Source organism: Felis catus, chromosome D2 (assembly GCF_018350175.1).
Source record: "Felis catus isolate Fca126 chromosome D2, F.catus_Fca126_mat1.0, whole genome shotgun sequence".
Lineage (NCBI taxonomy): Eukaryota > Metazoa > Chordata > Mammalia > Carnivora > Felidae > Felis > Felis catus.
In genome coordinates this window covers 51033977-51051813 of record NC_058378.1, presented here as the reverse complement: position 1 = coordinate 51051813, position 17837 = coordinate 51033977, and the positions used below count along the sequence as shown (strand labels likewise).

The window sequence follows — 17837 nt, the reverse complement described above, 5'->3', positions numbered from 1 at the left end:
AAAAAAAAGATTGGTGCTAAAATGCATGTGATGAAATTTGAAACATTCTTTTAAAAATAAGTTGAGGGCACCTGGGTGGCTCAGTTGGTTAAGCGTCTGACTTTGGCTCTGATCATGATCTTGTAGTTCCTGACTTTTTGAGCTCCATGTCATGCTCTCTGCTGTCAGCACAGATCCTCTGTCCTCCTCTCTGCACCTTCCCCACTTGTGCTCTAGCCAAAGAAGAAAAAAAAAGTTGAGTACATTAGCATTAGAAAAATCATGTGTCAATCTCAAATGAACAGATAAGCTTAATGTTTCGGAAGACCAGATTTATTCTTAAAACCAAGATAACAAAGGTTCTGTTATCAGGTATTTAACTTCACTCTAATTGTAGCCATCTTAATCATATAAGAAAATTCATGAACATACTGAACAGGTGATGAAGGTGTTAATATTGTAACTAAAAAAAACCACGAATAGCAGAAAAACATGTCAATTAAAAGATGAGGAAAGTCTAAAAATAGAAGACCCTAGTAATCTTAGGAAACTTTTTACCCTTGATACTAAATCCAAAGAATACAAATTAAGAGAGGACTTGTTTTCGGGGCACCTGGGTGGCTCAGTTGGCTAAGTGTTAAACTTTGGCTCAGGTCATGATCTCGTGGTTTGTGCATGTGAGCCCTGCTTCAGACTCTTCTGACAACTCAGAGCCTGGGGCCTGCTTCAGATGCTGTCTCCCCTTCTTTCCACCCCTACACTGCTCATGCTCCATCAAATATTAAATCTTTAAAAACGATTTGTTTTTCCTATTAGAAGGCTAAACTTGTAATATCCAAAACAGGAAATGTACATTCATAGACACTTCCAGTAAAACTACACATTAGCACAACCTTCCAAAGTCTTAGAAATGTTACAAATGTTACCATTTGCCTCAGCAACTTCATCTCTAGACCTTTCTTAGAAAATTGGACAAGTGTAAAATAGGATATACCTTAAAACATCTGAATCTTAGTTGTTTAATGGCAAAAAATTAGAGGCACCTAGAATGTTTATGACCTATCATCTATGTAAGAGAAACTATCCAGAAGATTTTAATTTTACCCTATAAAAATTTTGGGCAGTTGGTGTAACAATTCTTATATCTAGGTGGTAGGATGATTTTTATACATGTTTTCTAATGTCTCCTATAAGGATGATGTATTTGCATAATATAAAAGTTTATAAGAAACTTTCCAGTATCCTGTTAGGTAGAAATGCTTATATGGTCTTCTCTTACTTTGAGCTCCAGGGCCAACCAGAATGCCTAGGAGAAACCCTGTAATTAAAATGTTAATGGTGGCTGCTGTTGGGAAATGAAGTTACAAATGATTTTTACTCTTCCTTGTATGTATGTTCTCCTGTCCATAAGACGTTGCCTTGTTTAATTCTTTGTAAAGATAGAACTCCTCCAAAAAGAACAAGAAACATGAAAGAAGGTGACCCTTACCTATTCATTAAGACTTCCTCATTTGCTCTACTTAATCTGAAACTTCATGTGTGACCCCAGTAGGGGGCTCATTTGATTCAGGTTGTCTTCCTCTCCTTCCTCCCTTTTCCATCCAAGAGGCTGATTTTTGAAGAAATACACAAATTAAGATTAAGTGGAATTAAACAGCAGCCTCCTTCCTGATACCATGCTTCAGACCTTTCTCACTCTCAGTTGTTCACTTAGATCAAAGACCGGGGTCCCTCTGAGTGTGGTTCTCACTTCACCTTGAGGTTGAAGTGATTAAATGGGAATAAGGAGATGATTTGTTTCTACTGAAATAAGGTTTGAAGCTCTACACTTTTTCTTTTTTTTTTTTTTATTTTCTTAAAATTTTTTTTTTCAACATTTATTTATTTTGGGGACAGAGAGAGACACAGCATGAAGGAGGAGGGGCAGAGAGAGAGGGAGACACAGATACAGAAACAGGCTCCAGGCTCTGAGCCATCAGCCCAGAGCCCGACGCGGGGCTCGAACTGACGGACCGCGAGATCGTGACCTGGCTGAAGTCGGACGCTTAACCGACTGCGCCACCCAGGCGCCCCTCTACACTTTTTCTTAAATAGTAATATTAGCCATTTGGGTTACTGACTTGTAAAAATATATGCTTAATAAAAAGGCATACAGAAAAAATGGGAAAGGAAAAACAAATTCCGACAGAAGTAGGTCCTTAAAAATCGAACATACCTCAAGATGTCTCTCTGAACTCAGAGAAAGACTAGAGAGCAACTTAAAAGTGGCATTAGTTTATATAGACTACTTAAGAGTACGGATTTTGTCTTGTAAACTAAAGGAAAGCAAAATGGAAATCCTAAACTTAACATTAACAGGTCATCAGAAGATCTCTGAGTTCCTGAAAGATCCTGTTCAGGTTAAGAAAGAACAGATAAAAAGGTCCCTGACTGGTTGAGTTGGTAGAGTCTGTGACTCGGGATCTTGGGGTTGTGAGTTTGAGTGAGGGAGACTTCACTTTAAAGCAAAACAAAAAAATCAAACTACACAACATGAGTCACATAAACATATACATGCATGCATGAATACACATCTAGACGTTTCAGATTAAAAAATTTTCTTCATGTTCATTTTGCAGAGACAGAGCATGAGTGGAGGAGGGGCGGAGAGGGAGGCAGAATCCAAGCAGGCTCCCGGTTCTGAGCTGTCAGCACAGGACCCAATGTGGGCCTCGAGCCCACAAACTGGATCATGACCTGAGCCAAAGTCAGATGCTTAACCGACTGAGCCACCCAAGAGCCCCTAGATACCCTAGATTTTAAAAAGTATTTAAAACCTATATCTTTAACCTTACTCCAAAATGCTTTTCTTTGGTAGCTTTTTCTATCCTTGCGCGTCTATCCCACTAAGTTTGGAGTTGCACTGAGGAAAGTCACTGGAGGCCATCAGATTGATTTATATTGACTGTGAAAAGAACGCAAAATGGGAAGGAAGTGCCCATCAGCATGCACCAGCACTGCTGGATTCCAACATTCCTGCTGCTTTGATTCACAGGGACACCAGGCAGCCCCTCAGTGTTCATGCCACATGTGACAGTTGTCAAGGCTGACCTACAATACATCAGAGTGGCTTGATCTTTAATTGCATGTAAAATCCTAGAGGAAAAGAAAAAATGGCATTTTTATAATCTTTTGCTCCTCCACCCCCCAAAACCCTTGGTCTCAAGATTTGCTGGTATCCAAGAAATGTGGTCGGTCATCACTTTTCAGGCAGACCCAAATTCCAGATTTCTCCACTAGTTAATAGTCAAGGTCTACAGGTGACAAGTGAAAGCTGGTAGGCTACTGGAGTGGTAATGGGACACTTTGCCTGTGTTTGAGTCTTTGCAAAGGGGGAGGATGGAAGACTTAAATGATAGTTTCTGATAATACTTAGGCTGATCATGTTTCATGTGGAAACTTGTATGAATGTTGAGATTCTTTGCTGTCTTGTCAGGGCTGACCCACTTAGGAAATAACGGTTTTCCAGTGGATCACAGCTACACCCTTCACTAATGTTGCCCTCAGCTTCAATGAACTTCCCAATCCATGGTGACCCCTCCTAGAGGAGATAGTTTATGGTCTATAACTGAGACAAAACAGCAAGTCTCAGCTCCAAGGATCACTTTGGGATAACTCCAAGGCCGTTTCAGGCTCAGAGCTCCTTGTAGGATTGAAAAATCTTCAGTTGCAACAGCCTTCCTAGTCCACTTCATCTGCTCAGTCTTGCCTTCCTCACTTTACTATAATTGTATCTTGAAGGTATTCCCCAAAACACCTTTGCACAAAATAGAAGACCACATTCTCCTTAGAGGCCAAAGGTAGAAAATCAGTCGAATACATACATAGTAAGCTTTTCATAAAGCTAAGTTATAAAGAATTACCTTGTGGTATGCAGAAATGTCTTTTAAAAAATCATGGTAATGATAGATGATAACAATAAAGTATGACCTAAGCTCTAGACTTTTTTTTCAAGCAGTAGAGTCAGTAGACAGACCAGGAATGCCGTGAATTCATACATACTCATTTTGTGACCATGCCAGAGGGAGTAATGACAGGCAACTGTGTCCAGATTGATGTTGGCACACAGTCTTGGAGCTTCTCTGACCAGCTAATCTTCCTCCCTTAGGATTTTACTCCCCTATTATGTTCCTCCCCAAAAGTCATAATAGGGGTGTAGATGCCATGTAAGTAGGGATGGGAAGGGCAAGCTGGAGGGGTGCTGTGAATCTCTGCTTACATGGTTAATCGTCAGCTGCGTTGGTTGCTCAGGTGGCTGTTAAGACAATTCAGAACAGACCCTTCTGCCTTACCTCTTTTGTGTCTTCCTCTATCATTGTGATTCTGGCATACTCTAAAACATGGTGTATGTACATTAAAATTTTATATAGTGTGCAACATGTTTTTGAACACATAAACAATAGAAATCAACGTGAACTTTTGGAGGACTATATTTTATGCATATATTAATAGAATAATTCTTCTTGGGCAACTAACATTACTTGCCAAGCCAATGGGCTGCCACATTTGCTCCTCTCCATGAGTCCACTGTCTTTGTTGCCCCAACCAGTCTCTTCTACGCTCCCCTCTTTCAGCCCAGGTCACCCTCCCTTGCTCTGGGTGATTGTATATCTTCTGTCTTTCCAATCTACTGCGAGTCCCAATCTCATTTTTTCCCTTTGATTATCAAGAGCCTCTTCATCATTTACCAAAGCCCATCTCCTGCAATTCAAAACTTGTGGCTTTCAGAATGATTGCTTCTGTTAATAGCTTAAATTTTTTTAGAAGTAAAAACCCATACTGTTTCCCTTTTATTGCTCTGAGGAATTTAATTCTTTGAGAGGCAATGTGGATGCTTCTGACATACTGGGGGGGGGGGATCATCTATAAGGAAGTACAGAAAACAATTTTAAGATACTGTGGGAAGCGTATGCAAGGCTAAGTTGCAGCCCCTGTTCTGATTGCTGTGTTTTCTGCTTGGAGAGACCATTTCCAAGGGTTCAGTCACTCAGCCTCTTGGAGCTCCTCCACGACCATCTTCACCAGTACTGTTGAGTCGAGACTTGCTAAAAGTCCCATTCTTCTTGTCATTTGATCAGTGTTCAATCAAGATGAAATTCTGTTACTCATCACCTTGGTCTTTTGGGTGAAGGTTTTAAACAGGGCTTGAGAAGCATGAATATGAATTTGGGGGCACTCTGACATTCTTTCCAATATTCCCTAGTAGTGATTCATGGAACCCACGATTTTTGCAGAATACAGTCATAATCACCATCTTTGTTAATGTAGCACATAGAATCTTAAAAATTCATAGCAGAGATGGAGATAAAGCTTTGTAGCTACCTATAGGAGGCCACATTCTAACTAAGCTGCTTTCTATTTCTAATGAAACCCTAATTAGAACTCATAATTTATGAGTGGCATTAATGTTCTCTGAGTTCCATGAAATGCTTGCTGCGGTTGTTTAAAACCCATGGGTGTTGAAATAATAGCAAAGCTGTCCCACCTGGATGTGGAGATATTTAAACGGAGAACAATCTATATTTGCTAATGTTGAGACCGGTTTGATAAAATTGGCTTTGTTGGCTGCCAATTCTTCTTTTGATTCCATCTTTTGCTCTGTTCAGCTAATACTTAAAAACCTAGTCCTGGTCCTCTTACAACTTTGCCTCCACCCATGGCTTAAAATGCCAACTACAAAATAGAATCCAAAGTTACTAACTACGTGTGACCTTGCCTAAACTTCCCAAACCATTTCTTTCACATAGGCCCTCACTGTGAAATCTCTTCTTCCACCAACCTTTTTATCTTTTCTATTTTTAAAATCTTTGTATATTTTTCAGAGAGAACACAAGCAGGGGAGGGGCAGAGAGAGGGCGACACAATCTGAAGCAGGCTCCAGGCTCTGAGCTGTTGGCAAAGAGCCCCGTGCAGGGCTCTAACCCACAAATTGTGACAACATGACCTGAGCCAAAGGTGAGATGCTTAGCCACCCAGGAGCCCCGTTTCCACCAAGCTTACTCTTGAGCCACACTTAAACACTTGCCATGACAAGAGCCTAGGGATATAGTCTCTTCATGTTTTCACATGGGCTGTCTTCTAGTTGAACTGTTCCTACCTGTTGACCACGTGAAAAATTCTTGAGTCATGCTCAGGTGAAAAAAAAATCAAGTAGATGATTACACATGTACATAGTCATGGAAGAGAAAATTGTGGGACATTGGAGATCATTAGTTTTGATGTGAGTTAGTATGGAGTATTTTGTGTTCCTATCAACATTGCCATACTGTAAAGCGGCTGGCACAACTATTTGAACTACTTGAGCAATGTAATTTCAGTCCAACAGGTCAATTATGATTGGTGTTCCTTGTAGATACGGGATAGCAAATGTCCATGCCCCCCAGCCAAATATCATCAGGAGCCTGTCTGTACCTGAAGTTGGGTTTACTACACCACACGTGACAGTGAGAGTGAGCACACATAGGGAATTGTGGGATTTCTCAGTAAGATGGGTGTTCAATCTTGAAAGACTTGGGCTTTGGTGAGGTGGTTTTTAGGCCGGTCTAAGTAAGTAAAGATTTGCTGTGTATCTGGTGCTGTCTAAAGCAGAACAATTCGATGATTGGGTGTATCTACTTTCAAGGGCAGGACCGAGCAAGGCTAATGATGTAATTGGTAAAGAGCGGTCACTCATAGTAGCCAGGAGAGGGGCATGTTAGGTCTTCTGTGGGTTAAATGGTGATTTTTTTTTTTCTTTTTATGCTTACACAAAGTTAGGGAGTAGCCTTGTTTGCTGCCCATTATCATGGGCCCAGAGTAAGCATATCTGCTATTCTGTGAGAATGTTTATGTCCAACAAGAGAATAACCCGGCCTCTCAGAAGTGCCAGGCCAACTTCATAGAACAGTCTGTCTGCAAACTTCAGAGCAGTGCTTGGATGTCGGGATTTGCGTTTTGTTTTCCTTATGAGAGAAGTGAGAGAGCATATGAAAAGTACTTCAGACTTGGTGATCTTGTCAATCTCTGTATAGGAATGAGACACATGATCACCTTTCTGGAATTTTGTGGGTGAGACTTTTAACTGGCAGAGGGTGGGAAGCAGCAGATAGGGGTGGACATCTGACAAAAATTTACCCTCCAAAGAGAGTGAGAGCCCACGTTGTTGCAGAGGATGGGAGCCTGGAAGGGGATCCATGTAAGACTATGAGGAAACAGTCATTTTCTTTGATTTTGCCCATTGACTGGCAGTCTCCTCATACCCTGTAGCCTTGATGGATACAAGCTGTGGATAAAGCTTCCAGGCAGACATGCTTCTGTGCTAGAGCATCCTTCTCGATGCTAACCTTTCTCCCTCTGTTATGTCCTGCTTAGGTCTTGAAAATATCAAACTGATGGTACAATATTTAAGGCACACCAAAGTCTAAAACATGGCTAACACTAGCATATCTACTATTCCTTAATAAGATACTAACAACTTAGAATTCCCCTTACATAGCCCTGTCTGATCCTCCTATGGGTGTACTACTCAGCGGTAACGGTTATCCTGAATTTGGGTTCTTGTTTTCTCATACACTTATTAATACTGAATGCATATTTACATAACAGACCAATGCATTGTTGCTTTGAACAGTTATGTATTTCACATGAAAAGCTTTGTATATATTCAACGTATTTCTGAGATTCATCCGTGTTGAAGCATGTAATTCCAGTTCACCTGTTGGGTAACAATTCCTTTATGAATATACTCCCTTAGTAACTTGCCTGTGTTGGACATGCTGTTAATGTTTTTTTTCCCTTGTATAAATATTGTTATGAAAATGGGCATACACCTGTCATGCTGTAAAGGTGGGTGAAATTCTGTAGGATTTATATGTAGGAGTAGAATTTCTGTGTGTCTGTAACTAATTTTTTTTTAAACCAATCACATCAATTTACCCAGCCACCAGCAATGTAGGAAAGTTCCCCAGTCTCCATAGTCTAACATTGTGGTTGTTGGACTCTGAAGTTTCTGTGTTATGATGAAATGAAATCATACCATTTTTATTTTCAGATAGATTTTCCCATTCCTTGGCTACATTAGGCAACTTTTTTAGACTATTGGCTATTGAAGTGGTGTTGGAATTGGCTGCTTCTGTTTGCTTATTCTATTTGGTTGTTGGTCATCTTATTGACTGGAGAAGTTCTTTGCACTGCATAGGTTTCATTTGTTCTATGGTTGCAAGTATTCTATTGTTATCTGTGGGTAATCTTTCCATTCTTCGTGGTATCTTAAAAATTTTTTTTTCAACATTTATTTTTGGGACAGAGAGAGACCGAGCATGAACGGGGGAGGGGCAGAGAGAGAGGGAGACACAGAATCGGAAACAGGCTCCAGGCTCTGAGCCATCAGCCCAGAGCCCGACGCGGGGCTCGAACTCACGGACCGCGAGATGGTGACCTGGCTGAAGTCGGACGCTTAACCGACTGCGCCACCCAGGCGCCCCTCTTCGTGGTATTTTTGATGAATAGAAGTGTTCTGGTGTTAATGTGGCCAGATCCAGTGTTAAGTGCTGCGTAAAGGGCGACCTATAACTTAGTGGCTTGTAACAATAACCATTAAATTATTTTATGCCATGGTTTCTTTGGGTCAGAATTTGGGAAGGGCTCAGTGGAATGCTTCTGACTCAGGGTCTCCCAGGTGGGTCCAGTGGGATGGTGGTTGGAACTGGAACAGTGGAAAGCTGACTGGGCATTTCTCTCTGTTCATGTACTGTCAGAACTTTGCTGTATGATGTCTCTGTAGGGTCTTACTTGACTTCCTTCACAGCATGACCACATGGGGTAGTTGAGCCACTTACTTGGAAGTTGAAGACGCCAGTGTGTGTTTCACAAGCAAGATGGAAGCTGCATAGCCTGTAAGGACTTATTAGCCTTGGAATTTTGTAGTGTCAATTCTATTGTATTTTTTGGGAAAACAGTCACAAAAGCCCACTCCTTGTGTGACTTTGATGCTCATCCTATTAGAAGCAGAGCACGTGGAATGGGGAATATTGCTGTGGCTATCTTTGGTAAATAGAATCTGCCAAATAGATATATCCATATTTCTCAGTGTTGGTTGTTTGAATCTTGATCTGGAAATCCTTCAACTCCAGGCTATAAAGACTTTGTCCTAGATTTTTCCTAAGTGTTACTCAGCTATATACAATTATTCAATACATCTGGAATTCTGTGCATTGAGGTGATAATTCTAATCCAGTACACACAAGTTTTCTATTTACTAGTGACCTGAAATGTTAGATTTGTTACAAACTTTGATGTATACATGCTTCAAGAGCTTACTGGCACATTAAATTTGTTCTTAACTGCTACAACTTTTAAGGAATCTTCACATTGTTCTTACAAAAACCATTGTGTTTTGGGGCGCCTCGGTGACTCGGTTAAACGTCCATCTTCAGCTCAGGTCATGGTCTTGCAGCTGTTGAGTTCAAGTCCCACATCGGGCTCTTGTGCTGACAGCTCTGAGCCTGCACACTGCTTTGGATTCGGTCTCCCTCCCTCCCTCCCTCCCTGCCCCTCCTCCACTGATGCTTTGTCTCACTTCTTCAAAAATACTAAAAAGAGCTATGCTTTGTCTTTTGTTCTTTCATTAAAAAACTTAGTCTAAGGGGGGCACCTGGGTGGCGCCTTCGGTTGAGCGTCCGACTTCAGCCAGGTCACGATCTCGTGGTCCGTGAGTTCGAGCCCCACGTCAGGCTCTGGGCTGATGGCTCAGAGCCTGGAGCCTGTTTCCAATTCTGTGTCTCCCTCTCTCTCTGCCCCTCCCCCGTTCATGCTCTGTCCCTCTCTGTCCCAAAAATAAATAAACGTTGAAAAAAAAAAAAAAAAAAACTTAGTCTAAGAAACAAACCCTGCATAGGAGCCCTTACTACATTCTCCCAGCAAAGCTTAAGTGATAGCTAACAAAGTCTGTCCTCCTTACTCAACACTAAAATGTCTCTAATGAGAGGGGTGCCTGGGTGGCTCGGTTAAGCATCCAACTTGAGCTTGGGTCATGATCTCACATTTACTGAGTTAGAGGCTTGTCAGGCTCTGTGCTGACAGCTTGGAGCCTGGAGCCCCCTTCAGATTCTCTTCTGCATGTGCTCACTCTCTCGGACCCTCTCCAGCTTGCATGCTCTCGCTCAACAATAAACATTAAAAGTCTCTAAGGAGAGGTACTGTTGTCCAAAATAGAATACCCTCGGATGTTATTGCTGCCTTGCAAGGAAGTACCTATGCCATTATCCAAACAGAATGTTGTATTTATACCTGGTGAACCTGCTTAACATGTTTGCCTTATGAAATCACATGAAGGCACGGTGAACACCTTGCTGATCTGACCACAAGCCTAGGGATCTTAGTAAATCAATGGTTTGGATCATGGGGCTCTTGATGGGAGGGAAAAAAATGATTTTTGGGGGTATCATTATCCTCATGTGTTTTCTCTTGCATGTACTTGTCTTGCTACTGTGATAGCTGCCTGTAGTGCAGGCAGCTATCTGCCAAACAAGCCCTCTTCATGCTAACAAAACCCATTGGTATCCATTCAGGGCATGTTGCTGAAGAGGGGGCTGTGTAAGATTTTAAGAGCAAGTTGGGAGGTGTGGGGTGTTGGAAGAGGTCCTGTAGAGGATATGACTGCCAGTTGACTGAAGAGCTGCACCCAGGTAGAGCACTGTACCCCTTCACTATCATTGGAATGTACATTCCATCTACCATTCCCATGCTGGGAGATGTCTCGAGGGCATAGGCTTTAGAGTAAGGTGTTGTGGAGACCATCTGGACTAATGCATTACTGAACTCAAGGCAGCTAAAATCTTTCAAGATTCTGGCAGGATGTCTTTCGGCCACCCAAGACAAGCCTTGTTTGTAAGTTCCCTTTTAAAACCACCACCTATCGATCTGGAGTGGTTTACCTCTTTATTTGCTTTCTCCTTGCCTTCTGTGTACAGAGGCTGGTTGCAAACCAATAACTTTTCTTTTTTTCTTAAATAAGGGCCATCCTACCAGGTATTGAGTGATACCTTAGTGTGGTTTTGATTTGCATATCTCTGGTTAGTGGTGTTTAGTATCTTTTAATGTACTTATTGATCACTTTGGTTTTTGGAAAAATGTTGCTCAGGTGCTCTGCCCACTTACTAATCGGACATTTTGGGTTTTTGTTTTTGCTTTTGATTTGTAGGAGATCCTCTCTATTTTGGGTATTAACCCCATACTGAACTTGGCTCACAAATATTTCTTACCTGTTCTCCAAATAAAAAAGGCTGCATTTTAATTTTGACTTCCTTTGCTCTATACAAGCTTTTTAGTTTGAGTCTCAAGTATTGTTGCTTTTTTCTTGGGCTTTGTGTCCTATCCAAAAAAATCATTGCCAAGATCAATGTCATAAAGCTTTTTCTATGTTCAAGGAGTTTCACAGTTTCAGGTCTTAAATTTAAATCTTTAATCTAACTTTAGCTAATTTGTATGTATGGTGTAAGATTTTTCACTTTGCATATGAACATTATTTTTCCCGGGAAGCCTGGGAGGCTCGGTTAAGTGTGAAATCTTGGTTTTGGCTAAGGTCATGATCTATCTCCTGGTTTGTGAGTTCAAGCCCATTTCAGGCTCTGTGATATCAGTGTGGAGCCTGCTTGGGATTCTCTCTCCCTCTCTCTGCCCCTACCCTGTTCCTATTTTCTTTCTCTGTGTCCCTCTGTCTCTCTCAGAATAAACTGTTAAACAAAAGAACAAAACTAGTTTACCCAACATTGATTGAAGTGACTATCCTTTGCCTGCTAACTGACCATAGATGTATGCGTTTATTTCTGGGCTCTTGATTCTTTTCCATTTTTATGCCAGTAAAATGTTTTGTAATGTTAAAAAACATGGTAACAGTTTATCATTAAATGACTTTTTCTTGTCATGACTTTCACTTGATGTCTATTTTGTGTAAACTCTATTTTCTTTGATCTTCCATTCACATGGAATATCTGTTACCATCCATTTCTAATTCACTTTGAGCCAACATGTGTCCCCAAAGCTGAAGTGAGTCTTCTGTAGGTTATGGAGTATTTCTTTATTTTTTTAAATCCATTTAGCCGACCTATACAAGAACTTAATCCATTTATACTTAATCCATTTATAATCCATTTATATATAAAAGTAATAATGATAATGACTTCCTAATGCCATCTTAGCAGTTTTCTGGCTGTTTGATAGTTCCTTGTTCCTTTCTAGGTCTCCTGGTGCTTGGTTTTAGGAATTACTGATTTTTGCATAGTGGTATACTTTCATTCCCTTCCCTTTGCCTGTGTATATATACTGCAGGTTGTCCCTTGCATTGGTGTCTGTGCCCTTCGAGGAAGTAGGCACCTCTTAGCTTTGTTTGGTCACGAGAGCCCTTCACTAGTCCTCCAGTGCAGAGATTCTAGGTGGGCTCTCTGGTGGTGTCCCTAGGTAGATTTGCTGCTGAAGTCCTTGGGCAGATGGGTCTGGTACTTAAATAAGGTACACAGACCTGTGGTTTGGGCTTATCAGAGCCAACCTGGTGCTTGGGTCTGCTGGATGGGGCTTGGAACATGGGTCTGAGTGAGCTAACCAGGCTCTAGGGACCATTGGGGTGGGCTTGGAATCTGGGCCCATTGGTTACTGGCCCAGTCTTGGGGAAGATTGGGAGCCTGAGTCCATGGGAGCTGGTCTGGAGGCTGGCACTACCGACTGGAATTGGCCTGGCACTGCTAAAAGGGAGTTGTAACATTGCAAGTCTGGTGCTGGGGCAGAACCAGATTCTGGGCCCATGAGGGCCTGTTTGGAGTGTAGGTTCCTGGAGACTGGCCTGGCACTCTAGAGCAGGCTGGGATCTTAGGATTATTGGAGCTAGCCTGGTATTGGGGCAGGTATGGGCCAGGGATTATAGGAGCCAGTATGGCATTGGGTGGTTCAGGAGCCTGGGGGGCTGGAGTTAGGGGACTTGGGTTTGTGGGAGTCCACCTGAAGTCTCAGTTAACTGGAGTCAGCTGGGAGTCAGGGACCATGGGAACCAGCTGGTACTGGTGTGACCTGGGAGCCTGGAGCTCTTGGAGTCCCTTGGGCTGGTATGTGCCTGGGTTTGAGGGGAAAGTCTGCTCATTCTGTGTCTCCCCTCCATGAGGAGGGTGTGTCTCTGCACTGGGCTGCCTGGGTTTGGGGGAGGTGTGACAGGGTAGTGTGAACTGTCTTTCCTATGGTCTTCAGTGTGTCTGATTTCTGTGTTCCACCCAGGTGCTGTCATCCCTCACTTAGAATCCTTCTTGAGAAGACCTCTGTGCAGACAGATGTTCAAACTGATAGGTCTGGGAGGGGACACAATCATGGGAAATTCCAATTCCACTGTCTGACATGACTTCCGAATTCCCTTTTTAATTCTTTGACTTACGGGTTATTAAACTGTTGCAAATTCCAAATACTTGTAACTTTTCCAGATACCTTTCAGTTACCTATTTCAAATCTTGTTTCATTGTGGCAAATGTGAAGAAATGGGCAGAAGACAGGAATATACACTTCTCCAAAGAAGACGTTCAGATGGCCAACAGACACACAAAAAGATGCTCAACATCACTCATCAGGGAAATCAAAACCACATTGAGCTACTACCTCACACTGGTCAGAGTGGCTAACGTTAGCAACTCAGGAAACAACAGATATTGGCAAGGATGTGGAGAAAGGGGATTTCTATTGCGCTGCTGGTGGGAATGCAAACTGGTGCAGCCTCTCTGGAAAACAGAATGGAGGTTCCTCAAAAAATCAAAAATAGGACTACCCTATGACCCAGTAGTAGCCCTACTAGGAATTTATCCAAAGGATACAAGAGTGCTGATGATGCATAGGGGCACATATACTCTTGTGTTCATAGCTGCTCTTTCAACAGCTAAATTATGGGAAGAGACCAAATGCCCATCAACTGATTTTAATGGAAAAAGATGTGGTTTATATATACAATGGAATACTACTTGGCAATCAAAGAATGAAATCCTGCCATTTGCAACAACATGGGTGTAACTGGAGGGTATTATGCTAAGTGAAATAAGTCAGAGAAAGACGACATAGGTTTTCACTCGTGGAACTTGAAAAACTTAACAGAAGACCATGGGGGAAGGAAAGGGGAAATACGGTTTCAAACATAGGGTTTGCTTCCCTCTAAGACTCCATACAGAGAAGAAACTGAGGGTTGATGTATGGCGTGGGGGATGGGGGAAATGGATGATGGGTATTGAGGAGGGCACTTGTTGGGAATGAGCACTGTGTGTTGTATGTAAGTGACAGATCATGGGAATCTACCCCCAAAACCAAGAACACACTGTATACACTGTATGTTATCTAACTTAATGAGTTATAGATATATAAAAGAACACTTTCTTTTTTGAAATTTTTTTTCAATGTTTATTTTTTGGGGGACAGAGGGAGACAGCATTAATGGGGGAGGGGCAGAGAGAGAGGGAGACACAGAATTGGAAACAGGCTCCAGGCTCTGAGCCATCAGCCCAGAGCCTGACGCGGGGCTCGAACTCACGCACCGCGAGATCGTGACCTGGCTGAAGTTGGACGCTCAACTGACTGTGCCACCCAGGCGCCCCTAAAAGAACACTTTCTATGACTTGAATCTCTTAAAGTTAATCCAGAGGTTTGTTTTGTGTGTGTGTGTGTGTGTGTGTGGTATATCTTGGTAAATGTGCCAGATATTACTGGAAAAACTGTTTTTTAAGTGTTGTAGAATTGTCATTTGGGTCAAATTGTTACCAAATCTATGTCCTTAGTATATTAGACAAAGGTGTTGAAATCTAACACTATTTGTCTATTCTTTGTACATTCTTCTCTATGCATTTTGAAAGTCCTTTATTATATGAGTAAACAGAACTATCTCCCCCCTCTTAATTCTTGTGTTGGTGTATTGTAATTGTTCTAATTCTATTCAAACCACACAAGAGATTATGTAAGGACAGTACTAAGTTGTTAACTCATTGATACTGTTGCTTTTCATACTTTCATACATATCCAGGTTTCCCTGTGGGATAATTTTCTTGGGTAAAGCTTTCTTTGGGTAAGCTCCGTAAAGAGTTCACTCTGTGTTTAGTTAGAATGGTGACAGAGTACCTCAGTACTATCAAAGTCTGGATTGAGTTGACCCTGGATTGGAGTTTTGACAGGATCAGTCTGTTTCATCTCCCATGCTTGGGGTATAACCATCCAATGTTTTCAAATCCTGAAATGGTATTGATGCTAGGCCTTCTTCTGGTGAATACTCCCCTTCCCCATCTTAAGAATTGGACAGACGTCTGGAGGGCAAAATCAGCTGTACCTGAAGCGGGAGTTCTATCTCCAGGGACCTTCAAACTGCTGAAAGCTCTTCCTGTTTCCCTTGTACCAAGCTTACCCAGTTTTACATTGTATGTACAATACCATCAATAACCTCAATAAAAATCTTTATGTTGGCACTCATCTGTCCCTTTTCCAGAATGTTTACCCCTTTGTTTCCATCTGTTAGCAGCTAATACCTTTAATGGTTTTTAAAAGTATACACTACAGTTTTGTTTACACAGACCACCCTGGTCAACTGCAAGTTATTTCTACCGATGGAGCTTCTAATTGGAATTTTTACGTGATCTTTATCAAAATTAACTGGTGATTACTTTATGGACTCCTGATTCTTGGTTCCTTTATTTTCTCTGAATATTTTAAAAACTACTACTTTGTGCTGTACCCAATAATTTCATTAGTTGAAGTTCTTAGAGGTTGCATTGTTACTCCAGCTCACTGCTACTGATTGCTTGTTTTCTCTTGGAAGGGGTAAACTTGATGGTGAGCTCATGTTTACCTGATACTAAAGCTTACTCTGTGTATCAAGGGACTTAAGCTGAAGGTGGGTTCTTCCAGAGAATTTGTGTCACTTGGCCCGTGTTCCCTGGGCCAGTCTAAATTCAAGCCCCAGATTTAAGTTAGGGCTACTGTGCTGGTTGCATAATGGCCTCCAAATATGTCCACATCCCAGGGCCTAGAACTTGTGAGTATGTTCCTTAGATGGCAAATGTGATCAGGCACATGTGATTATGGATCTTGAGTTGGGGAGAGAATCCTGGATTTTCTGGTTGTCGGCTGTAAATAATCAGAAATCTCATAAGAGTGAGGCATGTGGCCATAGAGTAAAAGATGCTTTGAAGCTGTCCTGAGAGGTGGAGGGAGTGGACATGACTAGCATCTGGAAGCTAGAAGTAGCAAGGAGTGGGTTGTCCCCTGGAGCCTCCGGAAGAAACCCATCCCTACTCTTACTTTGGTTTTAGTCTCCTGAAACCCATTTTGTGCTTCAAACTTCCAGAGTGCTAGAAGAAATTTGTGTTAAGCTACAAAATAAATGGAAATTGTGAAGCAATAAACCAAGACAGGTAGTTTGTGATTACAAATTATCTGGGATACTCACCCCATCCTGCTGCCCATCAAGCCCAAGCAGAGGTTAGGATGGATTAATTTTGCATCTCCTCCTCAGCTAGTCCTGGACATCTGCAGAAGTTGCCATCTAATTCTCCAACTCGTGAGGGTCTAAGATCATTCTTCAACTGTTAAAACCAAATAGTTTTTTCATGTCAGCAGATGCCCCAGGCACCCTGTCAATCTTGTATTCACTTCTTACATAGTTGTGTCTTGTCCAAGATTTCTAGGTGTTGGTATGAGGACATAGATTATAAAATGGCTTGGAACATTCTTATCTAGAAGATGAATGTAAGGATAATACCTACATAAAAGTGTTCATAAACATTCAATAAACATTTCAAGGATAAAGATGATTCTGGTAACTTAGTTTCTCCAAGCAAGCAAATAAATCATTTTCATCTGCTTTCATACCAAATTTACAAATCTATAACTCTATCTTGTGGTTATGACACCTCCTGACAATTTCATTAAAGACCGTATTTACATGGAGTTTTCAAAATAGTCTGGCTTTTTTGGGAACCAAAAACTTAATTGAAACTATGACTTGAAGTATGTCCAACTCAAATTTCCACCTTTAAAAATATCTAAAGCAATTCTCTAATTTGTGACTTTTAAAATACAAGCATAGAAGATTGATTTAGAGTGATGGAAGCCTGCATTTTGGATTTAAAACATTGGGGAAATTGATTTGTGATTTTCACCTTTGGACCAAACTCTATTAAAAGGGTATTAAATCAGTCAAGACATGAATAGAGGTGGGGGTGAATGAGCTTTCCAGAATGCTGGAAATCTGAAGGCAGAGATATTAATCATGGACATTTGGAGGAGGATTCCAATTTCTGGGTTCAGACAAGGGCATAGCTTAGGGGTGCTGAATTCAGAACAAAGGGAGCCTGGTATAATTCTCGTAAACAATACGTAGATACTTGGTGTTTGGGGGTCTATTTTGGTAGAGCTGAGTAAAAGATGGTAGTGGAATAGCAGGAATTTCTTGCATTTGGGGAGAGCCTAGCTTAAAAGCACAACATGTCTAGCAATTAGAGGTTTTATGGGGGTTGAAGTCACCTGTGGTTAGATGCTTCATCCACCCCCGTCTTGAATAGCCACTGTACATTTGATGCTTTTGTATTACAAGTTAAGCAAATTGAATTTCCAATCTTACAGGAATCCTCAATCTATGAGAAGAGCTACGGGGCTTCATCTAGCATTCTATACAGTTCTATTAGCTATAATTACATAAAAAAACATAATGACTGTAAAGTTTTAGACTGACTTCAGGTCTCTTGTTGTAAAGGGTAAAATGCTGAGTGATAATTTACATTAATGTAAACAATAGGTAAAATCCCCTGGGCAAATGAACTCTTTCCTGATGTGAATAG

The 17837-nt window shown here is 41.4% G+C and overlaps 1 long non-coding RNA gene across 1 annotated transcript; it reads right to left on the bottom strand.

Moving 5' to 3' along the window:
• Positions 1 to 1250: 1250 nt before the first annotated feature.
• LOC123380845 lies at positions 1251 to 4100 on the bottom strand. The gene is made up of 3 exons (XR_006587145.1): positions 4021 to 4100; positions 2814 to 3114; positions 1251 to 1588 (listed from the first exon to the last, which is right to left on the bottom strand). It is a non-coding gene; the product is annotated as an uncharacterized LOC123380845 (long non-coding RNA).
• Positions 4101 to 17837: the final 13737 nt, after the last annotated feature.